We start from the raw sequence: 27,530 nt of genomic DNA, 5'->3' as shown, positions 1-27,530 counted from the left end.
CCATACTTGTGGGTGAGAAAAAGGTGTGTCCTCAGCACTTCTCTTCCGTTTTTATATGGAAAACATCAAACATATACAAAAATTAGAAAACTAATACCATGAAACTTTTACCCATCAATTACCTTCAACGATTATCAGCCTACTGCCAATCATGTTTCATCTAGAACTCACCCCCTCTCCTCCACAACTCCAAATTGTTCAAGCAAATCTGATCTTGAAGATTTCAATGTGTATCTTTAAAAGAAAATGACTTTAAAACTAAGCATTAATAGGGAGAGAACCTTGGGCCTCCCCAGTGGCGCAGCGGTTGAGCGCTGGTTTGTGAAGCTGCCCACAGCCTCCGCGGCGCCGGTTCAATCCCCAGCTGCTCCCTGGCCACCGGAGGAGGGTCCCACATGGCGCGCAGACCTCTCCTGCCGCCCGCTGCTCCCCTCAGCAGTGTACTTCGGTCCTTCTGCCTGCTCTGCTCCCCGCTCTGGCTCTGGTGAATTCTCTCACCCTCCCGTGCTTCTGACTGTACCCAGTGCTTGTATAAATAAATAAATAAATAAATCTTTTTTTTTTTGGATAAATAAATAAATAAATAAAAACTTAAAAAGTATATATGGAGAGAAATTTAAAAATAATTCTTTAATATTATCAAATAACAAGTCAGTAACTGCTGATTACTTGATTGTCTTATATTTGTATTATTTGAACAAATTGAAGTCCAATATTGCAATTGATGACTGATATCTCAATCTGCACTGTAGCTCGCTCGCTCGCTCTCTCACTCTCTCCCCCCACCCTGCAATTTGTATTTAAACAAGCCATTTTTTTTCTGAATTGTTTCTCACATTTTCAGTTTTCCTGGTTGTATCCCCATGGTGTCATTTAACATGTCCCTCTTCCGCTCTTCTCTTGCTGTAGCTGGCATTATATTAAGGTCTAATTTTTTTGGTAAAATATCTTGAGTGGTTAAATGCAGACACTGGAAAGCACATTAGATCTGGCTATTACTTTTCTCTGTGAGATTACTGGCCACCATAGATCGTTGCCTAAATTAATTCATAACTAATTAATTGTGATTACAAAATGGGATAGACTTCATTCATTCTTTCTTAGCTTAACATTAAATACTTCTTTTAAAATAATGATTCTTTTGTACCTTGACATCTACTTTTGTATGGAAAAGAAGATAAAATGCTTGCATTTCTCTTTATAAATTTTTAAAAGGATGAATAGCTCCCCAGCAAAAGGTTTTTGGTTTTGTATTTAAGTTTGTCATTATGAGCACATGGATTTAAAAGCATTTTGTGTATTTCAAGCTATTGCAACACTACTCCACTGTTTATTGATACTCAAATTTTTCCCTTTTTAATTAATAAATCCCTTCAAGTTTGCCCCTGATTTATTTCATCAAGACCCCACAATCTTTAATAAATTCCTTGCTTTGTGTTATAGTAAAATGTTCCACAACTCTCTTGTATATTTTCTAGTGCAGAGCTAAAGTCAGACAACTCTCTAAGGAGTGCTAGTGTGTGGAACCCACAATGTGGTTGCTCAAAGTTGGCATATAATCTTCAGTAAAATGAAAGTAACTGAAGGGAATTATGTAAACTAAAATGAGAAAGATAAATATTGGATATTTCATCTATATATGCAATATAAGGAAACATAGTAGATGAACTGACAAAACAAAACAAATATAAACTAGTAGACACTGATAAGAAAACCAAGGTTACTGTATGGCAATAGAGGGGTGGGGGAGTAGAAGGGGTCTAGTGGAGGTAACAAATGAAAAAAAAAAAACCTTAAATTTTTTTAAAAATAAATGTTTTATAATATTTCCTTGGGGAAAAAAACCAGTGAGGAGGTTTTTTCAACACTTCAAAGTATGTACATTCATAAATAATAATATGCATATAGGTTCAGGGTAAAAGGAATAACTACAACTTGTCTTTGGAGTCAGTGACAGAAATGGTATAGGCTTTCACAAAGGCATTCTTCAAAGGCAAAAAACTCCATGGCACAGTCTGGATTTGAAACACTTTTAACTCAGGGGAGATAAAGTTTCGCCTTTGCCCTTACTCATTTGGCTGCCTGACCTAGTCTCCAAATTCCTTTTGTCACCTTGCAGGGAGAGCATTCACCTGCTCCAAATTTGACCTTCTTGTTTTAGTTCTTGATGGTCAAACAATGGTCAAAGGTAAGAGGAAAAAGTAATAAAATAAATAAATAAATGATTAACACCTGTCTCTATTCAGAGATGATGGTGTATTGCTGTTAGGGGGGCCCAGCCAGGTTCTAGTCTATGAGCGCAGGTATGTGACTGCCCTCAGGGGCTCACAGTCACGGCATGCTGCCACACTCACCCCTTCCTAAGAGAATATCTCGGTTGTCACATGAGATGGAGCTTTGTCGTGCACAAGATATAGACATGCTTAGAAAGCTATTCTGTGACCACATTTTTATTTCATAAACCTTTTCAAGAACTTACGTGTCAAAATTTGGGTTCACTACTAGCAATACAAAAATGAGTCATGTGGTTCCTAACTCATGAATTCAATTTACGAGAAAAGAAAGTGTGAAAAAAAGTGCTTTTGTAGAATATGTACACAGTGCTGTTGAAACAAAGAGAACAAAGCAACTATCTACACCCAGAAAAACGAGGAAAAACAAGGAGAGTTGTCAACTGTGTTGGATCATAAATGATTTAGTAGGAATTTACAGATCCCCTCCAATTGAAAGAGCCTTCCCCTGCGGGCATGTGTAAACGCATAAGAAACAGTTCTTGTGTTTAAGTCTGCAAGTTGTACTGTGAGTGTGACTTCAACCTAGAGTGAGCACGCGGGACCGACAGAAGGTCAATCTAGAAAAAGAAGCATTAAGCTTTTGTGTGACATCTGGTGTTCTCATGTCTTGCCTGCTAGAGGCCCAAGGCTTTGGAGACCTCAGAGGTTGACTATAGGTCCTAGTTGCAAGGCCCCTTCACAGTTCCCCTCAAAGTACAGCAGCAGCCTACTTTTTCAAGACCATGGGAAGTTTTTGCTTCTTCAGAAAGGTTGGTCTCTTCTACAGGATCTCCTGATTTGGCCAATTCATTCTGTACAGCCTGCTCTGTGATGATGGAGCTGAACTTTGCAGTGGTAGCACATTCGCTTTTGTCAGCAGAGGGCACTGGAGAGACATTGGGAAAGGAGAGGCTGCTTTTCCTGGCCCAGTGTGCTCTCTCAGGAGCCTCCAACACACATAGCTTCCCCAGTATCCAGCTCCTTCAGGCTCGTGGTTCTCCAATGCTCCAGTTTGCTACACCCAGAATCCCTCCTACAAATTGCCAGCACCTAAGGGCAGATTTCAGGCAAGTTCTGGTAGTATGACACCTCACAGTTTCTCCACCATTTGGTGTGCCAAAGAAGTGCCTCTCCCTTCAGCAAGTTCTGAACCTCAGCCTGGGGGTGAAAGGCAGGGCTCTGCCCTGGGCACTCTAATCCCATTACAGCTAATAATTCCAAACATTTCCCTGCTTCCCTGCTTGAATCACTCCACCTGGATTCTGTCTGCTGGCTGGACCCTGCCTCACTCAGCTCACTCTATTGGGGGCCCTTCATGGTCAACTCCCAGACCCTTGACTGGCTCTACCTTGTTACTAGAAGGAAACATTGGACACTTCCTCCCCATTCCCTGCTCGGAACTGAGTTAATTCAAACACCACAAAGTTAGGCAGCATGTTCTGCACAATTATGCGTGGTAACAAATGCAAGAAGTTAGTCTAAATGGTTCCAATTGTTTCTAATATAGATTTTAATATGAGGAAAACTTTCTGGGCAATCGAGCTAGTGAGCAGTTTCAAATGTTATGCAGGGCAAGGGAGGAAGGGACAACAGTATATTAATTGTCAACAATATGACTATGAGCCACTTAGACACTTAGATTTTGTACAGATTTTTTGTCTTCAGAGTCTATACCACTAGGGATATAGACTCTCACAATGGAACTTTACATGGTTTTGTCACTAACTAATAGACAACCATATTTATATCATTTTTTTGATATTTTAGTAATCCTTTTTAAATTTTAAATTTGTGAAAACATCCATATAGATCCAAAGTTACCAAATTTATTAAAGCTCTAAAAGTTATCAAATCTAAAAATCAAGGAAGATTTTATTATTTGTTTTTTAAAGTTTTTTTTGTTTGGGTATTATTCTTAGATATAGATGATATAAATACAGACATGTAGCCAGAGAGAGAGGTATACCACATATGGGACCCCTTTCTTTATTCACTTAATACTATATTAACAATATATCCTAGCGATCACTTTGTGAAAGTATACAGACACACTCATTTACTTTAAGTCATCTTTATAATTACATAATAGATTGGGTCTTGCTAAAATAAAATACAAACACAATCTTCAGTGTCATCAACATGTGAAGAAAGTACATGTGAACAACCTTTTTGTGTGAAAAATAAAAATTCATCAATGTTTATTCAGTCCTGTCAAGGAAGAAAAGAACTGAATCATAAAAAAGAGTAAATCTGAGGACTGAAGAGGAAATCGCCATGGAGGGGCAGTTACCTCACGCCTGGAAAACATAAGCCTTTGCTGCATTTGTTGATTCTCAGGCCTCTTGCGCCATACCTATCCTGCCACCTTCAGGGAGGGAAAGTACTTGCCAACTTTCAAATCTGTAGCCTCCATCAGGACCATTTCTCACTAAAAGACACTGTGCACCCCAGTTCTAGGGAGCCTGTGGGAACAGTCACCTGGCCTGTTTGATTGAGCTCAAAGCCAGCTCCCACGGCCCCCAGGACTTATGAGGAGGCGTCTCCAGTGCTGACTTACACCTCCCCGACTGAAAGTGAGCTATCCTGGAAGTCTGAGGGACAGCAAAGCCATAAAATCAAATTGATGTGGTTTCATGTCTGCAAAAATGTTGAAAAACCCTTGATTGTTTTAAAACTGAACTGAGGAAATAGTGGAATTTTCTGGCTTATAATGGATTCCTGAGAGAGAAGCTAAGTAGACCGATGGACCCCTGAGGTTCCTTAGACGTGCAAGACTTTTTATCTGATGTAAGTCAAAGGACCTCCTACAACAGGTGAGTTTCCATGACGAAAGTAATCCAACTATGGGACCACCAAGAAGCAAGAGAAGATTTGGCAAGAGAAGATTTTCTAACATGATTCCAAGGAATGGCATTTGAGCTTCTTAACTCTTTAGGCCTCAACAATTAGATGGTTCCTGTTCCCCTCTAGTAGAAATTTAGTAGGATCAACAGGAAACCCACTTCAAAGTCACACTAATTTAAAATTATTCTCTGGAGAGCCCCACAAGTCCCCAGGGGTTTTTTGTGTTTTGTTTTGTTTTGTTTTGTTTTGTTTTGTTTTGTTTTGTTTTGTTTTGTTTTTTCCTGGTAAGGGGAGGGAAACTGATCAGATTAGGAAGTTTGACATTTTACACAGTCACACAAATAAATGTGTTACTCTAGAAACTCACTCTGTCTAGAATTAATTTGAGACCAAAGTTGAAATCTGCTTCCAACTTACCCTTTACTGTTCAATTCCATTGAAATGTTCACCCCCACTTTTTATATGTTCAATATATTCCCTACTTTATTTCTTCTTAAGATTCTTGAGGTCCAAAACTTTTAAGAGTTAGATTACTATAAATGATGCTGAAATTATATTAAACCTATTAAAACCAAAGTCTGGCTAAACCTAGGGCTTTGCTAAAATAAATAAGTGGTTTCACTAGCAAATTGCACAGCACATTTAGAAAGAGTCAAGCCTTCTATCCTATTTATGAAGACTGACTTTCATCTTTACCCCAACTGCCTTTTGCTCTGCCAACTAGAAAGAAACACCAACTCTACTTCTGATGCTTTACTGGGGTTCAGCAGGCATTCTACAAATCACTAATCAGACTCGTTCTCAGGAGTGTGGGTATCCTCAGTCTTGGAGATGTTTCTATTTTCTTTTCTTGCCACCTTTTCTTTCATCTTTACTAAAAGACATAAAGTGATTCTAACGAACAGTATTTGGGCTGCTTAACTCTTTCGTCCTTAATTCTTTTCCCCTCTAGTAGCCTGGAGATAGCTTTAAGATAATAAATTTACCCTTGACCCGTGGGCTCATTTTGTCAAGTTTTTACACACTGCCCAGGTAATGTAGGTTTTTGCCACCTGAGAGCCAGATGTCCTTCCATGTTCCAAGACATTGAATGAAGACACCAGTAACAGACCCAAATCTTCTGATTTTTCATTCTGTGCCTCACCCCCAACCCATCCATATTGAATTATTAGTTAATAAATTCTTCTAGTCATCCACATTTGATGTCATATAATTGATCAAACATTAGATTTTACTGAGGGTCAGCTATGTAAAATTCCCGCCCAGTGCATTAGGAAACTTGTGTTGTGATTTGCAATAATTTAAGAAGGATGCTATATGCATAATGAAGGAGCCTTGAGAGTTTTCTACATGTAGAAGCATGTACCTCTCCCTCCCCCATTTTTAATTTAGTTAGGTTTGTGTCCTGGATACATATGAGTGAAGCATATCACTCATAACGAATCAACGTGTATGTACACTGAAACCTAAGATATGTTTGATCCTTTCATAAGTTTGAAAAGGGTGCAATATTTATATGGCAGCTTTCTACACAGGAAAATATGAGCAGAGCACGGAGTCATGAGGAAATATTGCATGTAGAAAAAAAGGTAGGACCAAAGCAATGAACAAGGTCCAGATGTACAATCCCTTGAGTGCCACCCAGAGAATTTGGGGTTTATCCTTAGTGATGGGTAATGGTCAAAAGGTTTAAAGGAAAAAAAGACATGATCTGGTTTGTATCTTGGAAGCTTACTCCAACAGCAGCATGAAGGATAGACTGGAAACTTCTGAGATGGAAGATGAGGTGTCACAATTAGAAGACTATGGTTCTACAGACAAAAAATGAGGAAAGCCTGAAATAAATCAGTAGCATAAGAGCTAGGAGGAAAGACTTTGGGAATGCACACAACTTGTTCAAGAATTAGGAACTGGGGGGGGGAGAAAGGGCGGAGTCAAAGGCAGGTGTCAGTGCTCCAGTTGGAATGTCAGGGCATCAAGCAGTGCTATTTACCAAGGCAGCAAAAACAATAGGAAGAAAAGGTTCAACTTGTGAGGAAATAAATGAGCTCAATTTTTGACATACTGACTCTGAAGAATTATATAAGATACAAGTGGATTATCATTTTGGCAACAAGGAATGAAGTCTGGACAGGAACTTGGGTGCCACAGGGATAGATGTAAGAGTGCAAGCCAGAGGAATAGGCAGCATCTCTCAAGGATTGTGTAGAGAGAGTAAGAGAGAGAATAGAATCTGATGCTTGCCCAACATTCTGGAGGCAATGGAGGAGGAGCCAAGACAAGAGATTAAGAGATTCCAGGTGAATATTCTATTCCACCTGGAAGAGGACCTAGAGGCTAACCTATCAGAAAAGTGAGTATCTGACACTGGGAGCACTTTAAGAATAAAGACATGGTCAATGGAGTCAACTTGAACCAAGAACACAAACCAAAAAAAAAAGGGAGTAACTGGGGGTCAGTAGCTCGAGGACAGTCATGAACAAGGTCCAAGAAGACCTGATCAGGTGACAAAATCAGCCTGGAAAGAGGGAAGGGATGCCTCTGAGGTTAGTGATAAAGTCAAGAAAGAAACTGCAGAGAGAGGAAGTTTGTAAGTGCCAAAGGAAGTTGAGAAAGTTCATGCCCATGGACTCAGTTTGTCTGAGAAAAGGCAGCTAGGACACCTGCTGAGAGAAGGGAGGACAGCAGTGAAGGAGGGAACTGGTAAGAGGCCATGATATTTGGGGAGGATGCAGTGAGAAAGACTCCTCTGCCCCACACACCTTTGGCACCCCCCCACCCAACCCCTAACACACACAACATAGTGCCTGGCTCCTGATGGGCACTTAAATTCACTTTTCATTTTCATTATAAATGAAAATTTTCATATATATCTATTTATTAAATTCCACTTCCTCAGGGAACCTGTCCTCACTTCCAGACACTACCTGGGCAATGGGTGAAATAATGGGTTTTCCTGACCATTCTATGTCCTCTGAACTTAGATGCCTCTACTAAACATTTTCTATGTATTCTATGCTTTTCTTCAGTGGTTCTTATAGTTCAACAAATAGTTCAACCTATAATTATAAAAATATACAAAATAATCATTATGTAATTTAATATCTTTCCCCCACCAAGTTGTAAGATTTGTTCACTGCTGAATGATCCACAAGGTCAGAAGGTTTGTGCACTGCTGAATGATGGGCACCAATAAACTGTTCTTTATTCATTCTTCAGTCATTCACCCAATCATTATTCATCCCTCAAGCACAAAACAAACACTCAAGAAATAACTGTTCAATAAATGAATGAATGATTGGATGATTGGAGGGCTAGATGAGGGCTTGTTTCTGCAGAACGATGGCTAATGAGCCAGTGACCAATGATCGCAGCGGCTAGACTACAAACTACTTGCCAGACTGACTGCAAGTGTGAAGCAGCAGGGTGGGTTTAAATGAGCAAAGAAGTGATGATTTGGGGAGAAAGTAATGATTATGGATTAAAACTGATGCTAGAGGGGTCGGTGGAAATGTTATTTCTAGGACCACCAGCACCCCCTCCCACTATTCACAGGTGGGGCCCAGCTATATACTAAAGCACTTTCATAAGAAAAGGAATAGAATTTCTTACCTTAATTGGACCGTGAATAAAACTTCTGTTCTACTTCAAACCATAAACTTAATATGACTCCACCAATTGTAAGATAAAAGACTAGAACTTGTAGCACAATTCTGCAAAAAGAACAATGACTTTACTTTTCAATCTCTCAGATTTAACTAAAGTTTAAAAATGAAAAATAGCTTTTTGTTACTACTCTGGGATGTTTTCCCACCATAAGGACGATAAGCATTAAAGTTCAGCTAGCTCAAAACGTCTGCCATGTAAGACATACACTTGAGAACATTTTCTTGGCACTTTTGGACTGTTTGAACTAAATGGAGCGTAAAAAGGCCTTACCCATTTTTTTTTTAATTCCATTCACCCTCTTAAGAAGACCAATGAGTCTTTGAATAACCAAACAGTGAGTCTGGAATCATACTTGATCCTAGGAAGGTCTACCCTGTTGAATTGGGTGGCCTTCAAAAGCAAAAATACAAAAACACAACCCTTTCCTGCTACACCTCTTTGCAAGTAAATCACTCTTGCAAACAGTTTTAAAAATCAGGAGACCTCCAGTTGCAACACCATTTGGCTTATGATGGTTTCCTTGGCCCTGGCCATATTAAACCAACCCAGGTTTCCCTCAGTTTCCCTCCTTGCCCATATGTCTAATAGAAAGCAAAAGGAAAACATATCATCTTTTTAATCTCCTGTCCTAGCCCCTTACAAAACTATAATCAACGAACCACGAGTTAATTAAAGGAAAAGCTAAGTGAAGGAAGAGAATGAGGCAAGTATTCTCCAAGATGAATGTACCAGTGGTTAAAATGCCGAAACATTTCTAGATCACCTGAATCCCCCCCTCCCTCGTCAGCCATCCACAATCTAAGAATGAAGGCCTGGTGGCCAAAGCGTCTACACTGACTGGTTAATGTGCTGTGTGATCAGCAGACATAGATGTAGACACTGATGTAATATTCTTTTTAAAAATAGACAAACTGCATCCATTCTCTTTTCAACCATTGACTTCCTGATTCCCTCTAGGGCCATGGTGCTTTTCTCTAACTCCTGGACAAATTTCTGTTTTCAAATTAGAGAAAGTCAGAAGCCAATGTTTAAATAACCCAATATTTCCTCATGATGTAATATGGTAAAACTGGCACAAAAGAGTATTACAATAATAACCCAACTTTTCCTTTGATTTCATTATGAAATTGAAGATTTTTATCCTCAGAAAAAAATCTTCCTATGATAGAAAAGTTTAGGATTATGCTCAAGGCCTGAGGCACAGTGGGCCATACTATATATTTGCCAGTTCCCCACCCGCCCCCCCACCGACATCCATGAGTCCCCAACAGCTCATTTCCCTTCTTAGGCTCCTGCCAGCTCTGGGGTGTCTCCTCTACCATCCAGTATTTTCCCTACAATTCTAAAAATGTCTTTTCCTCTGCTGAAATTTCCCAGAAATTCACTTTTCTATTCCTTGTATCTTAGTGTTCACAGTTTCTTTTTTTTTTTTTAAAGATTTATTTATTTATGCATACAAGAACTGGGGTACAGACCAGAGGTGCAGGGGTTGAGAGGATTCATCAGAGACAGAGTAGGGAACAGAACAGGCAGACTGACTGAAATACACTGCTGAGGGGAGCAGCAGGTGAGTCAGGAGAGGTCTGCTGCGCCAGGTGGGTAGCTCCCTGAGCAGGGATCAAACTGCAGTGGCTGCTGATAGCTTCATAGGTTGCGTTTTCACCCCTGTGCCACCAGGGAGGCCCCACAGTTTCTAACTGTACCAGGGTACTTATCAACCCTTCCCCAATGAAAAAGCAACCCATGAAAATGCTGGGAACTGAAGGATGAATATTAGCAAATGAGTGAGTTCCCCAAAGCAGAGGGTATCCCCCTGCTCATGAGCTGCTGCTAAGTTCCCCATTGTCCATCAAGGGGTCATCAGCAGGCACAGTAGGGCTGGTCCGCACAGGACCCACACTGCCAGCTCACACAGTGCTGTGGTCTCCATGTTTGCACACAGGAATCCTAACGCTGTGGGAAGGTGTTAGGAGGTGGAAACTTTAGGACACAATTATTAGGTCATGAGGGTGAAGACCTTGTGAGCAGAGCTAGTGCTGTGATAGAAGAGGCTCCGCAGGGCTCCATGCCCCTTCAGCCATGTGAGGACATAGTAAGAAGACATGACTAGTAGAGGCCTCTCAGACCATGCTGATCTTAAAATCCACTCTGATCTTGTTCATCAGCCCTCCAGAACCTCAAGGAAAAATTTCTGGTTAGAGCCCAGTTTGTAGCTCTTTGTTACTGCAGCCTAAGGGAACTAAGTCTAATAGGGAATCGGGATCCTGTGAGAAGAAAGTCATCTTATGTTAGGAAGGGGATGAGGAGGATGAGGACAACAGGGCAGGAGGGGGCATCTGCCCCACCCCCTCCCCCAGAAGCTGCACCAGATCCCTGGGGAGGGGAGGCAGTACCCTTTCTCTACAGCTGCTCTGGGGCTGTAGCAAAGACTGGGGAGCCCAGCTGCCCTTCAGAGTGGATGGCACCAGCAACAGGGAAGGAGCACTTCCTTCCCCTCTTAATTGCCTGTGAGCAGTGGACACCAACTGACACTCTGGAGGAGAAAAATACAAGGATCCTAAGTCTGAGAGCATAGAAAGGAACTTATCTGGGGTGTCCCATAATAACAGAGGAGGGTTTCTAGCAGGCGCTGTGAGCAAGCAGGAACTGGAGGACTCTGGTTCATCCTTGACCTTGGTATCCTGTGGAGCTAGTAAGGACTGGGACATCATTATGGGCTTTACTTACCTGGTCACCCCAAGGTTAAGGTTCACTGTCAATTTCCCTAACAATCTCCTGGATGATAGAGGTGGGAAGGCGCACACTTTTATTTCTTACAGAAAGGACCCTAAAAAAGGAAGTCCTTGGTCCAAATATACATGGGGCCTCCCTGGAGATGCCAGGAGGGGAATAACAAATCTGTTCATGAGACTCTGATACTACTCCTTTCCGTGGGCCTGTGTCTTTATGATGTGACCTTGGAAAGAATATTCCAGACAGTGGAAATGTTTTGACTTCTTTGGACTTTGGTGTTAAAGATATCTTTTACTTTTTTCCTAGTGGCCCACCCCAGTGAAATCTTAATGCCACAGATTACTACGTCTCAGTTTAGGTACTGCATGTGTGTTTTACTGTGTGTATATCTGTGCTTCATATATTTTTTTAAGATTTTTTTTATATTCCCATACAATTGCACCCCTGTTATTATGACCCCATCCCTCCTCTCCCCACCCCCCACCCCATAGTGTGTCTCTGGTTTATAGTTGTTTGTTGATTTTGATTTTTTTCTTTATTATAGTTATTATTTTTCCTGGTCCCTTATTTAAGTTTTCTAGATTCCTGCTATAAGTGAGACCATCCAGTATTCCTTCATATATTTTTTAAGGACTAAGATTGTTTTGCCCCCTATGCCATGCCTACATATTTATCTGAAGAATATGAAATAGCATTTGAAAAATGTGTGCACCCACAGAGAATTATTCAAATTATCAAGACAGGGAAATGCCTAAATGCCCATGACGGATGACTGAAGATGTGGAATATATATATGCAATGGAATCCTGCTCATCTGTTTAAGTAAAGATGAAATCTTGCCTTTTGTGGCAATATGGGTGGAACTTTAGATGGTTGTGCTCAGCGAAATAAATCAGAAAAGCAGTTACTGGATGGCTTCACTCATTGTGGTCTATAAATAACCAAAGAAACAAGCTGGAGAAACACAACAAAATAACTCTAGACTGAACAATATGGTGGTCACCAAAGAGGAGGGGAAGAGGGGTGGGAAGACAAGGTGTAGGGGGCCATGCGATCCTGTGAAGGTGCCAGAACTTTGGTGGTGGGTGGGGGGGAATATTCACACCTATCACGGCATGCAGCTGTACTTTCAAAATTATATCATTTTGGGCCTCCTCTGGTGGCACAGGCGGTTGAGCACCTTCTGTGAAGCTGTCTGCAGCCTCTGCAGCACCAGTTCGATCCCGGCTGGCAAATGAGGGTCCCATGTGGCGCAGCAGACCTCTCCTGTCTCGACCGCTGCTCCCTTCAGCAGTGTATTTCGTCAGTCTGCCTTTTCTGTTCCCCACTCTGTCTCTGGTGAATCCTCTCACCCTCCCGCGCATCTGGCCTGTACCCCGGTTCTTGTATAAATAAATAAATAAATAAATAAATAAATAAATAAATAAATAAATAAATAAATCTTTTTTAAAAATTATGTAGTTTTGCAAATGAATGGTAAATCAATAAAATTTGAATTTTTCAAGGTTTTTTTTTCCTCCAAAGAACAGTATTTTACCTGTTGGGAGTGATATTGTCTCCATTGGAAATGTGAGATTTAGACCCCCTCTGCTTTCACAGCATAGACACCTCAACCCAGCCCTACCTGCCTTTGCTCCATCTGATGCCCATTTCTTCCATGGGAGACAGCAGCACACATGCCCTCAAGAGTCTAAACTATTTCCTCATGGATAGGGCTGAGATGGTAGCCATATGCACCCCTCAAACATCCCCACACTGTGGCTTTGCATGTACCCCAATTCTATGGGTTCTTGCTTTGCTACTAAATCACATGTGCCCACTCAAATGTAATCCTCTGCCACTTACCAATATAGTCAGATATGACCTGAGCAGAACACTGCAGTCCAGTCACATTCCCATCCACAAATTGTAAAATCAAATTTCTCTTTTTATACCCGACATGTTTTAAAACAATAGTCTCTCTAAAGTATCCCTTCATATAAAGTTCTTAAAATTTCCCAGATTCCAAAGTATTTTTCATAATCTATACTATTGTCAAATGTTTGGTTAAGGTGCAAAATAGGAGGTTTTCACTAGTTTTGTTTTTTTTTTTTTTCCCAGCTCTCTGCTCACCACTCAAAGAACGTAAAGTCAACACCTACTCTTTTTCTTGCCATTAAAAAATCCTCAAAACATGGATTTTTAAAATGGAGAAGGTGTTTTCCAATTATATTAAGCAGAGGGAATCATTAAGCAGGCAGCTACCACTCTGGGGGAAAGTCCACACATTCAACTCCAGTCATCATAAAATAGAAGAATCCTAAACAGAACCTCTGTGCTCCACCACTGCACCTTCATTTCATGTCTTGCCTTCCCCATCAGCCTACTCTAAGGCTGCTGATAGCATCCAATTAATCAACAGGGTATGAGACTTCGCGATGCAGAGCAGTGAGGTGCTAACGAGAACCACGTGTGGTCGTGAGTGGTCTCCACGTGACCAGTCAGGCTTGCCAAATGGATAGGAAATGCTCAAGATGGAGCTATTAGGAAGTTTAGAGGATGACCCCATGCTGTAGTAGCATGTGCCTTTGTGCGGGCCAAGGGCTTCAGAAAGATCCCAAAGGGCACATTGATTTTTTGTGTCAACTTAATTTCAAAACATGCTATTTTCAAAACTTTTGGGATGTTGGTCCAAATGGAAATGGTAGGTCTATGCCCATTATCCGTCAACATATAACAATCTAAATTAATTTAATTCGTTAGGAAGAATAAGTGCCTTGGAAAAATAAGCATATCTGAATTATGCTACACTTTAGCTTTCTTACCTCAACTAGTCATGCAAAATTGGTAACTTGTTAACATATCTGAAATGAGCTTTGAAAGACTTGAGTGTGGGCCTCCCTGGTGGTGCAAGGGGTTAAGCACAGCACTGTAAAGCTGTCCACAGCCTCTGCAGCACAAATTCGAGCACCGGACAGCCAGGGACCTACCCGCAGCAGTTCTCTCCTGTCTGGCCCGCTGCTCCCTCAGCAGTGTATTTCAGTCAGTTGGCCTGTTCTGTTCCCCACTCTGTCTCTGATGCATCCTCTCACCCCCCGCACCTCTGGCCTGTACCCCAGTTCTGGTATGCATAAATAAATCTTTTAAAAAAGAAAGAAAGACAAGAAAGACTTGAGTGCAAGGCCAACTTCAACTTTGAATGGACCTCAGGATTCACACATTTTCACATTTTGCATTTTCATGCATGATTTATCAGCCTGACACCAACTGCATGCTGATATTAATGACTCATAAAATTTCAAGGTCAGTGTTTCTTAGGTGGGAGGGTGCCTCTGAGTAGTCTAGAGAGATGTTTGAGCACTGACTTGCTGAGTCCCACGCTGGGAGCAACTGACGGATGATGGTCGGGGCTGGGCTCTGGAAACCTTACTTCTAGATAATCCAGAATCTGGTTTGCACAGAGGTTTGGGAATAAAAGCACTAGTTCTTTAAAATATGATTCAATTAAATGTTTTATATATATACCATTTTAAGGTGTTGTGTTTATCTTTCCTCATACATACCGCTACATCTGCCTGTTATGCAGACTGAGGGAAATGTGCCCAGAAGACTGGGTCTGCTCCAAGGTGGACATCTGTGGTTGTGTACTATTCTGATTAATATTTCTGCATAACAAACCACCCCAAAATTAGTGGTATCGAGCAACCATTTGTTTATGTCAGGAAATCAAATAAGGCACAGCAGAATGACTATCTTTTAGCCTCATCAAGGAAAACTCAAAGGTTGAAGGTGATTTGACAGCTGAGGCCACGATCCATCTCCCTCTTCACCTGTCTGACACCTGGCCTAGGAGACTCAGATACGGGGCTCTGCTGGGACCATTGGCCAGTGACCACATGTGGCCTCACTCTGCACTTTGGGCCTCCTCAGATGGTGGCCTTGGGGTAGCTGAATTTTCTAACTCCAGGGTGAGTTACAGAGGACAAAGTGAAAACTGCATTACCTTATAACCAGCTTAGCACCACTCCTGTTTAATTACCCAAATTAAAAATAGAAAAAGCTATATTGTTGATGAATTTCAAGTACTACCTATCACAGCATAGGCAAGAGATTTGGGGAAGAGGGACATAGTTAGTAGGGTTCCCCCATCTCTACCCTGATTTGACTTGAAGTTGGCCATAGGCTGTCTCCCCTTCACGTTACAGACACATGTGAGGGTACACATGCAGACATACAGAAATTCTACCTGTCAAATTATGGTGAGGACGTGTGTGGTCAGCTATCTCACTGAGGTGGGAATGAGAAAGCAAAACAGACACTCGGTCCTGGAAGAAGGAGGAAAAAGATCACTTGAATACCTATAAACAATTCATCTTCCTTCAGATTAGTGATTTTCAGCAAGCCACCCCATTTACTCTCTCATTCAGAACTCACAGGAAGGAATTCCTCTAGCTGGCTTAGGGGAAATATTTAATAGCTCCATTGTTCAGATGTGAGACTGAAGAGGCAGAGCTGTGGAGGGAATTGTGTGTAGTTACAGAGGCAGCAGGTGGCAAAGCTGAGGCTCCAAGTCACCCACACTTCATTCCACGGGGGCTGGCTGACTGCACTAATTCTGCCACGGAAAGTCAGCATCACACTCAGCCACAATACTGGAAGTGCTTGGGCTAGCGAGTCAAAGATGTTATTCATTTAAGAATCATTTGCTGACATCCATTGAACATTCACTATGTTACATGTCTGTGAGGGCTGCAAGATTTTTACGTGTCTACTCTCTTTCCACAAAGTTTGTCTGTTATGCGTGAATTTATTCACAGAAGATGGATAAATAAGAGATGCAGTCCCAGACACAGAAACATATATAATTTTATATGTAGCTCCTATAAAATTTTTCACTATGCTTGACCCCACCTAGAAGCACCTGCTATGTTCAAAAACACCAAACCCTGAATGCATTGACCATGGGGGAATCACAAACACACACCCTCATCTCTCTTTCCCCACTGGACCTACATGCTTGGTTCTATGAGTTTATATTTTATATAAATTCACGTAATTTTCTTGCTAAAAGTATCAACCACAGCATCCTCAATGAATAAATTTCCTGATTTGATAAATTCAAGCAACAAATATAACAGGAAAGTCTTAAGTCTTGAGCAGAAGCTTGAAACGATAAAACACGCAGAAAAAAACAACAAGAGCAAGAGACCTAAAAGAAAATGAGACCATGTACCATCGGTGTCAATGGAGCAAAAGTCAAAGAAAGCTGTTTAGCAGCAGGAACTGCGAGGCTGTACTTCAAGCTCCTGCTGCTGGTGGTGTGGACGCAGGAGGGGGCCCTCACCAGCGCTGTCCTCTAGGGAGCAGGAGCCACCAGCCCCTGCCTGGATTGAAGGCAACAGCTCTGGTGGCAAGCAAGGCCGTGGCACCGTGCGGCCTCCCATCTCCTTGGGATCCACGCAGGCATGACATCCTCCTTAAATAAAGGAGGAAATAGTAAAACAACAAATACTGAACTTCCTTTTCAAGTTGATGCAGGAGGAAAACAGGACAAACCACAGCACTTAAGGTCATAACACTTATCCTATCTATTCGTTCCCTCCCTGTCTTCTCCATAACTCAGAAGCCCCCACATTTCACTGTCGGTCTCCCCCAAGCAAGCCATATGCTTTCTGCAAGGGGAAGTGTTTCAGGGACAATTGCTTTTTGTGTATTTTTAATTTTTTAGGGATTTAAGATATGTAAAATGTTTGTTAGGTTTTTAGAAGCATAGTCCTTACTAGACTACAGAGGTGTTGAATGTCCTGCTCTATTTTTTTTCCCATAAGCCTCAACATTCTTATTGCATGAAATTCTATAGTGCCTTGATTTTCAGGAAGACATATTACACTATAGGAAAAATGTTATCTCATCAAATCCTCCTTTTATCTGTACTTCACAAGAGAAAACATTGAACATCGGGTGTGGTGTGCATTTCACATTCAAATCTCACGCCTTGAGCATCTTCTCCCAAGTTCTGTACCTCTGCTTTCTTTTAATATACTGAGAGTTAAGTTCTTCCACCATTCCAAAGTCCTTTGCTAGGACGACACACCAAGAGAAATCGCAAATAGGGGAGGAGCTCTCAGTCCCCCTGAAAAGGAGGGAATTTGCTCAGCATCCAAATGGAACCTGGTTTCTGGTATTCAGGTCATAAGTTCACCCAACAAAAAGTTCTCAAAAGAAGCTCTTATGGCCAAAAGAAAGAAAGAGGGAGACTTCCAAGAAATAGATCCGAGGGGAAAAAATCCAACTGGCAATCTAAAATAACAAAGGTGATTCTCCCAAAGTGACTGATAACGATTGCATTACCTTCCCCCAAGGTCAGCAACAGAATAGGAATTAGAAAGACCAACTTGGGACCTGCTCTATTCCTTTGAAATACTGTGTTCCTGTTGCTTGGAACATTCCTATTTCTGCATCAGACTGTTCTCCTTGCTATATTTCATACCCCCTCTGGCTTCACATCAGAAGAACAAGGTCAGTATTTGTTTATAATGGAATAGGGGTATGATCGTGAATAATATAGATGTGTATTTTACTTGGAACAAATGCACTTCACCTTTCTTCTCTGAGTAAATTCAGATCTTGAGAGAGACTGCAGTGTATGAGCCCTCAAAAGGAGGCCCTGCTTGGGTATTCAAAACATATTTTATCAAACCACAAGATACTCTTGTTTCAAGCATGGAGAACCTAACAAGAAAAGGATAGTTTCTGCAAGACACTTGTTAGATTTGGGGTTTGTTTTGAATGGTTGTTCATTCTTTTGGGTAAAATCTTAAATGTTAGCAGAAATTATGTTGATAGAACTGTGGGTAGGACAATTGAATGACTTCAAATAAGTGCATCTGCAAAATCCTGGAATGGTGTGTTTTCTCAAGCCCTTTGTTCCAGGTTTTTAAGTATTTGAAATAAATGTTTCTACACCAAAGTAGAATGCTAAGACCAAGATGAAGAGAATTGAGTCTACTGAGCTTTTGAAATAGAGAGAACAGGATCAACCTGGTTTGCATACAATGGATTATCTTCCATTTGGAAGCAGGCAGGAACTGAAGATACATAACATAAAACTTTGCATTAGATCCCTATTTTATTTCCTTTGTGGCCACATGTGTCTGTCTAATCTTAACCACAGAATCACAATGTTGAAAGGACTTTGAGGGTTCATTAATTCCACACCCAAGCTTAGGGGAAGACCTCCCACTAACCCTCCAGACACAAGGGGACTTACCATGCTTGTAAAGACATCCACGAAGTCTTTACAAAAACTATTCAAATGCCAGTACTCCCACCAGCAGTCAGGTTGGCATTTAGGATTTGCATTGCCTCACCTCCATTAATCAATCCACTCCCAAAAACAGGAGCTGACCCCTTGTCTCTACACATCCCAGCATCTTCTCACTGGTATGCAAAGTGTTGCCCCACTCTCACAATCCAAACCACCAACCAGAAGACCAGTCTTGTTCTGACCTCTTGGGGGCCAAGGCACAGGTGTGGCTCTCAGGACACCCCTCTGCCATTCCCTCAGGTGACCATCGGGCTTTTGAGAGGCCAGCATGGTGTGAGGCAAACTCCTAGACACTCAGAGGCTTTGGATCATCTTCTTCTCCTCAAGGAACAAAGGATTCATAGAACACCTATCAGGAGGCTGCCAGTAACACCTGGTAATAAAATATCTGCTCTTACTTTTTAACAGTGGATTAATCATTATTTAGCTCCCAGAAAACAAACTCCCAATCAGCTTCAAGATTTACAGGGCCAATTTACAGGGCCAATGAAATTCCCATTCTGCAGTTTGAAACAGCAGGGGTGCAAACTCTCTTCCTTCATTAACATGAAGAATTGATAGAAGCTGATAGAAATAGACCTGAGATTAAGGAAACATATAATCAGTGATGCTTCCCAGGGAACATTTATGACCAGAAACATGAAGGAGGAGAACAAACACTAAAGCCGCTGGAGGGTCTGTGTTGTCCAGCCACTTTAAACATTCCACTTCAGGGTAGCCCCTGAAGATGTCTTTCCTTCCATTTCCCCAGCAGTGTTTTAAGTTCTCCCCCAAGCTGGTCATCAAATGACCTGAGAGAAGCAAACATGAGTTACCAGTAGTGTCATCAAGGCAGCCAGGATTACATAAGAAGGGGCCTGCCCTGCACCCCTCCAGTCCTCGGTAGACATGGAGATGTGTGAAGGGCCATCGCCCGCTGCAAGAGGACGAGTCCTGTCTGATCACCTGCCTGAAATCAGCAACAGAAGCGGATACACCTTGAGCTCATGGAAAGTTGACATCACTGGAGCTATTTTAAAATAGGACTGGAATAAGCCACGGCAGGAAAAAACACTTGTCCCTTTTAAACAAAATCAACCCCAGAGCTGGACCAGAGCAATAAAATTCCAAGAAGAAGCCAGCAGGAGGGAAAATATTCAGTTTGAAAGGACTGATAAAAGTGAACTTTTTGGCTGCTTTCACCTTGTGACCCCTCCACCTGAACCATTAATTCATCCTTTCTTGCTCTAAGAACATCCTGACCTGGGTCCCTCTGCAGAACATATTTTGAGTTTCTAACCTGAACCTGGGCTCCCTGAAGTGTAGTTCCCTGCTATTCTGGAAGAAATGCATTTTGACTTAGACTAATTTTACGTTTCTCTTATGAAAGTCTCGCTAGCTGTATAAAGACTGGCGTTTCTGGGCTTACTGGTGTGACCATCTGCTGTAGGCTACTGTGGCACAACCTGAAGGAATCAGCCCCAGCTGAAAGCAGAGAGGCCTGCAGGATTGAACTCTTCCCAGATGGTGCAGATTTGCAAGCCCCCAAGTCTCTCAAAGCCAGTACTGTATCCCAGAGGGCTAGATGAACCCCTACAGATAAGACCACTACAGCTACACCCCTACAGATAAGACCACTTGCTTCCCATTAACTTTCCATTTGTCGACTGTCTCTGCAGACCTCACTGGAGCTAAAGTCAGATTTTGACATTTAGTCTAATAACTCTGAACCCTCCCCCCGACTATAATCAGCTTTCAACTTCCCTTATCTGTTCCTGCATTCACTGAGAAATTGCATCCAAGTTCCTACAACCTCTACTAGTTCAGATGACCTCACACTGACAGTGGATTCCGATCATGATAAATCAAAGTTCTCAAAGTTCAGGTTATCCTTTCTTTCACAAGATTTTCCCAGCATAAATGAGGGTATTTTTACATGGCAAAGAAGTGGCTTATGCAAACTAACTTCTTGTGACTTTTAAGGAAAGCATATAAATTTCACCATCATAAATTTTTCTCTTCTCAGGTTTGTAAGTGGAGTGTCAGTCATAAATATCAGACTTGATCATCTTTGGTTCAAAATCCAGATGTCACTGTCTTCAAGTTAAAACCAAGTGATTCTTAGGAAAGGTAGCAGCGCCCCCTGCTGCCCTGTTTTGCCAACTAAGTTTTTACAAGGTGGAAGTCTGGGTATGAAGAAGCCCTTTGATGCTGAAATTCCTTGTAGTTAAGAGGGGAAATGAGGTTTTGAATGCGACGTTCTTCATTTCCTCAGCAACACACACTGCAGCAAGAAAGTCTCAGATTTCTTCATTATTTGTAGCATTTAATATAGCCAGCCACATTAGAACTGATGACATCTCTATGGCATTGTTCCCTATTACTAATGGTGTGACAGAAAACTATTGGGGAGGGGAGCTCAATTCTTCCACTGTATTTAAAACTCCCACTCCCACACAATAAGCCAGTGCCACTGGCAATCTTTGAGGTGGTCTCTTAGGACACATAGTGGGACAGTCCATTTCAAATGGACTGATTTCAAATGATTTCAAACCCTGATTCCATACCACTCAGCTTGCTACACTGGAGACCAACTAAGAACTTGAGCCTGCAGTGAAAAATTGCTGATTATCAGACATAGTATAGATTATCAACCCTGATCTGAAAGCAGCTGTTAAGCCCAAACACCCCAATCATTTACTACAAAGGAATCCCTATTCAGAGAGTCAGAATACCAAGAGACGTGGGACTCCTTGGTGGTCTAAGGGTTAAGTCTCAGTGTAATCATGGCTATGACTTAAGTTCAATTCCCAGCCAGAGAGCTAACCTACATATGGTGCAGAGGACCTCTCCTGTCTCACCCTCTGCTCCCCTCAGCAGTGCATTTCAGTAGATCCACCTGTTCTGCTCCCCACTCTGTCTCTGGTGAATCTTCTTACCAGCCCCCCCATGCACCTCTGGCCTGTACCCCAGTTCTTCTACAAAAAAAAAGTAGGCAGCATACAAATAATACACCCAAAATAAGAGTGTATTCCAAATCGAGGCAAAGGACATGGAGAAAAGGCACACCGGTGCCGCGGGGCATGTCGCCTAGGGGGGTGCAGAGGCTTGCCCTGAGGAAGCAACCCTAGAACTGAAGCCAATAAGAGGAATGGGAGTGACTTGTTTGGGATCGAGTGTCTCCGGCACAGCGATGGACCTGTGAGAAGCAGCAACTGGCAGGCAGGCAGTGTGAGCCATGGGAATCCCTCTCCTCATGATAGTATTTCTAGAAACAGACTCCAAAAAACTTTTCCCAGCAATTGCCCAAATTCCTGCAGCAAACTGAGTCATCATTTTCTGTCTCAGGAAATGAGAGAATCACGGCCAAAACTTCTACATTCTTCCAGTTTTAAAGACCACCTGCTGGGAGCTCTGGGTCCCACGGAGCCCTCTGTTTGGTCTTGCGGCATCTATCACAGTGTTCCCAGAGCCAGGGCTTTCTCTTATATGGACAACATCTACTTACCTGGGTCTCCCAACTTCCCAGATGCTGGACAGTCTTCTTGTACTTAATAGTGACTCCACCCTAAAATGTCCCAGAATGTTATCCTGATCTTCTTTGACAATGCCTCAGAAAGGTGATCTGCAACATTATTTTATGTCTGCTATTTTAACAAATATTCATTTAGAACTTACTATATGCCAGGTGGGTCCTAAGTGCTTCAGGAACAGTGGCTCATTTAATACTTATAATAATCCTACAAGGTAGTTACTAATATTGTCCACACATCACAAATGCAGAGACTAAGACACAGGAGGATGAGAAATATTCCTGAAGTCAGGTCGTCAGTAAGTGGCAGCGCCACAATTTGAACCTGGGCAGTCATTTTCCAGAACCAAGCTCAAAACCACTACTCCAGGCAGCCTCTTTCAGCAAAATTGAAGTCATCCACCAACAGCCCTTGTTCATCGACTTATAAAGTCTATGTCTCCGATGTGTATAAAATCCATCAATTCTACCACTAAATTCATTTCAAAGACTTCTTCTCACTTCCCTCCCTTTGCCTTGGGCACCAGCCCAGGTCTGTCTTCTCCATGACCACTGCACCACCACCCCCTTCCTAACTGTTCCCCGAGTCCCAGGCTCCTCCCCTTCTTGTCTAACTCTTCACACCAAGTCACGACTCCCTGGACACAAATCTGTTTATAACCTCCACAATCCACCACAGCCTACAGATGGAAGCTAACCCTCACACCTGCTCCTGTCTCACCTGCCCCAGTCTACGTCTGCAATTTCATTGCCCAAATCTACACCCCACTTTCCTACCCAATTCAAACGTGCTTCTCCAGCAATGCTGGTCCAATGTCTTTCTTCCAGAGTCCATATTCAATTACAATGCCGTGTGGTCCAGAGGCTGCTCCTGCTGAGAATGTCTTCCGGTCGTCCAGTGGCATCGCCTTTGCCAGGGTTTCCCTGACACCCTGCGTTCCCCCTCCTCCTCCCATAGCCTCTTTCTTTGTGCTTCCTCCAAGCCTTGGACCTAGAGTGCTGGTGCCAGGGACTCAGGTAAGGAAATGGGGCACGTAAGCCAGGGAGAAATTTAAGAGGATGCCAAAACATTCAGTAATCAAAATCAATAACACTTTTATTGTGGGAAAATAGATAACATAAAATTCACTCCATTAACCACGTTAAGTGTACAATTCAGTAGCAGTAAGTACATTCACAATGTTCTACAACCATCCACTATCCCTTTCCAGAATTTTTCATTTTCCCAAACAGACCATGTGTGCCCACTAAACAAGAACTCCCCATTTCTCTTCAGTCCAGACCCTAGTAGCCACGATTCTATTCTCTTTCTCTCTAGAAATTTGCTTAGAATTTGCCCATTTAGGACCTCACATGAATGGAGTCCAGAGTCTTTGTCTTTTTGTGACTATTTCACCTAGTGAAGATATATAATAGTTAACATAATGTTTTTAATTATCAAAATGAATGCAAAAAATCCAAGATGAACAAAACATCAAAATTTTAGAAAAAGAATCAGCGTCACTGACTTCTTTTGCCTCTAAGTCCATTATGGCATAGCACAAAACTGTCTTTCTTGAAAATGTTACTATTTTACTTGGCATGGACTTCTTGTAATTAATTTTGATATTCAAAATATTTCATTAAAGTTTTATTTATCTTGATTACTGATTTTTTATTTTGTTACTCCCTTATATTTTGCATCCAAGATAAGCACCTTCACTCCTTACCGCAGACCCAGCTCTGATGATGCCACTCTATGCTTCTCCTTCCCCAAAAAGATTATAACCAGAGTAAGAAACTATGTTTACATGTGAGCCCCACTTCACTGCAAGGCCTTCTGCAATCCCCATGCCCTCTGAGGAGGCCGCTGCCCTCACAACCCTCTGAAACACTTGAGCTTCAACTGGGCACATCTCCAGTGGGAGTGCTTGGTCCCCTCTTTGGTTTTCTAGTCTTACGTCCTGTCTTGTGGTCAGAGACCTCACATTAGCTTAAAGTCGCCAGCCACGGCCTACGGCCAGGGTCCCCCAGGTTCCATGTCCCGGCACTATGATTTACAGACTTCTCACATTTGATTTTGGTTTGGACCCCTTCATCTCAATTGAGATTTTACTTCTCATTTAGTGCAATCAAAAATGTGGACTCCAAAATTCCTAAGTGCCTAGAATTATTCCTCTGACCCGACAGTTAGAGGTCTTCAAGTAAAACTAAACAATACAACATCCAAAAATCCCAGCTCCTGAATTTATCATCCACCTCAGAGCCAAAAATCTCTACTCCAAAGAAGTTTGTTTCACCAATAACTAGGGTTTTGCTTGGATCAATTTTGTCATAAGTGTTAGATCATTGAACTTTCTAACTAGAAAATTTCTTCCTCTCCTTGATAATGTTCACTATTTCTAAAGTTCCTCCTCTCCAGTCTCCACAAATAGTCCTTTAGTGGTTTACACAATTAAGATCAACTGATCAAAGAGATGTGATAAGCAAGGTAGGTGCCTTGATGCAATGAGGTGGCCATCACTGTGTTGTGTTGTACCTGCTGGATGAACTTCCACAAAACTTAAAAATAACTTCTGAGTTGAAACCCATCCAAACTTCTCTTTCCAATTTAATGTTAAAATTAGCTTACAAATACAGACCCAAACTGGAAGAATAAATAGAAGAGTTCAAGGAAAACATAGCACCCAATTTCATCTTGAGACTGGCAGAACAGCCAACTCATGAATTTCAATAATGAAATAAATGCCCTTGATCATTAAAAAAAAATACAGAGGTAAAATTACTGTGGTTCCTTCACTGCATAATTTATAGGCACTTTTAGGTAAACAGAATTCATGGCGTCAATCCAGATCTCTTTCTTTATGTGCAAGTATAAACAGTGAAACTATATGCATTTGTGCCTGGTAGAATTCGTTACTTTTTATAGTATACCCATCTTGGATAACTTGGATAAATATAGAATAATAGAATTTATTATCGTTTTGTTATTTTTATGTAAGCTTACTGTATATATGCTAAGGCTGCTGTAATAAAGGGTCACAGATTGAGTAGCTTAAACAACAGAAATTTATTCTCTTATAATTCTTAAGGCTATAAGACTAAGATCAAGGTGTCAGCAAAATTGGTTCCTTCTGAGGGCCTTTGGGTCCTTCTTGGCTTATAGGTGTTCGTTGTCTTTCTATTTTTCATGTTGTCTTGCTTCTATGTGCATCTGTCTGTATGTCCAAATTTATCTTCATTATAAAAACTGTAGTCATACTGGATTAGGGTCACCTTAATGACCTCACTTTAACTTGGCTACCACTATAAAGACTTCTCCAAAATGAGGTCACATTATGAGGTACTGGGGTTTAGGACACCAAGATAGCTTTGGGGGGGGGACAGTTATAGACAGTTGGCAGAAATCAGTCCATAACACATACCATATTCCTCTTTTATACCTCACTTCATGCTTGGAAGTATTTAAGTTACACACACACACACACACATAAAAGGTGAATTTAGAAAATACATTGGGCTATAAAGCACATGCCAGCTTTCCCCACACTTGCAGACCTCCTTGCAGAAGTGCTTCCCTTAGCAATGAGCACTGGCCTCCTGCAAGGGAACAAGGAAGCAGGACAATGACTTTTGTTTCTGAGATTAGAAAACCATGGAGCACCATGGGAAAGTTTCAACATGAATATTTTATTCTCAAGTTTATTAAGACAGAGTACATCTTGTCATTTGTTGAAAGAGCCCTCTACCTCCACCTTCATTACACTTGTTTCTAATCACATTCATGTCATCCAGATAGAATTGGTTATATAATTTGCAAAGCCCTGTGCAAAATGAAACTGTGGTCCCTTTGTTCAAAAAAATTATTATGAATTTTAAGACTCAACAAGTGTACCCCTAAGTGCGGGGTACATGCCACAAAGTCAGCCATGAATGCAGAATATCTGGAAGTAGTCATGCCAGATACATATTTTAAAATGGTGAAAATATCATTAAATTGTTTACTTGGGGGAAAATTTTGGAGGGTGAAAGGGCACAAATGACAGTCCTCCAGGATGACTATGAAAGGAAGAGACTATAATATCAGTCAAGGCTATGTTAACAGTTCTGAGGGATGGAAGGAGGGGAACTAATTTCAAAGAGATAACAAAAAATAGGGCATCCTACATCACTGGCTAGGAGTGCACATGTGGCTTTCTCCAGTTGGTCCAAAGTTGGAAGTGGGAACAAAATTAAAAAAGCTTTCAGTTATTAATCAAGTACTGTCTGTTTGGACCCAGTTGTTTGGCTTTCTCCACACGTTGCTAAAAAGAGTAGTCTGAGTTACTACAGATCTGAGTTGTGGGCGGTAGGTAGGGTTCTTGGGCTGCTTGCTACAGATTGTGGGTCAGAATTTCATGATATCCTATGTGAATTCTCAGTCTCTCAAAAACTTTGGGGAAAAGAAGAAAGGACAGTCCACAAGTGGGAACAGCACGAGCAGAGATTGTAGGGGAAGTGATCAGCATAGTTAGTTAGAAGAGATGCGTCATGTTCATTTATTTTATTCACTTATTCATTTAGTTATCCATTGAGCTCGCTCTCCTGACTATGCATTGTTCCTGGTGCTGGCAAGAGAGGGGTCATAATTCCTATTCTCAAGCAGCTCACAGACTTTTTCAGCCAAGCTCCCACAGATTTCCTACCAAAAATGAATTGTCTCTTTTCTTAACTTTCCCAGTGATTAGGCATAATTAGTACCATGAATGCAGAGAACTTAATTCATTACATTCAATGGGTAACTTTTGACTTTAGGGATCTCTCCTAGACACCTGATTAAGAAAGACTGGAAGGAATAGACAAATATGTAAACTAACAAATACAATAAATACTATTGCTAAAAGGCTTTCCTTACTCACCTGGCTACTGCTAATCAACAATTTCATGCTGCTTATCAACCAACATCACCTAAATGCAATCATCAAGTCCAGCCAAGGTCAGGGAAAGGTCAGTTAGTCAACTTTACTCTGGATGAGACTGATGGCTGATTTGTTCATAGCCTTGGGTGTCACTGGACTTACATGCAGTGTTGGCCCGGTAGTTTTCAAACTCTAATTCTCACAGAAGGTTCAATAACTCTCTTAAAGTTTCCAGGAGGGTGATTTTATGAGATCAACTCCCTCGCCATCCCTCAAGCTGACAGCCATTGGATATCAAATGATACCAAAATGGGGGG

The sequence above is a fragment of the Talpa europaea genome, assembly GCF_964194135.1.
Source record: "Talpa europaea genome assembly, chromosome: 2".
NCBI classification, from domain to species: domain Eukaryota; kingdom Metazoa; phylum Chordata; class Mammalia; order Eulipotyphla; family Talpidae; genus Talpa; species Talpa europaea.
The sequence above is the reverse complement of the archived record's forward strand: the minus strand, read 5'-3'. Positions refer to the sequence as shown.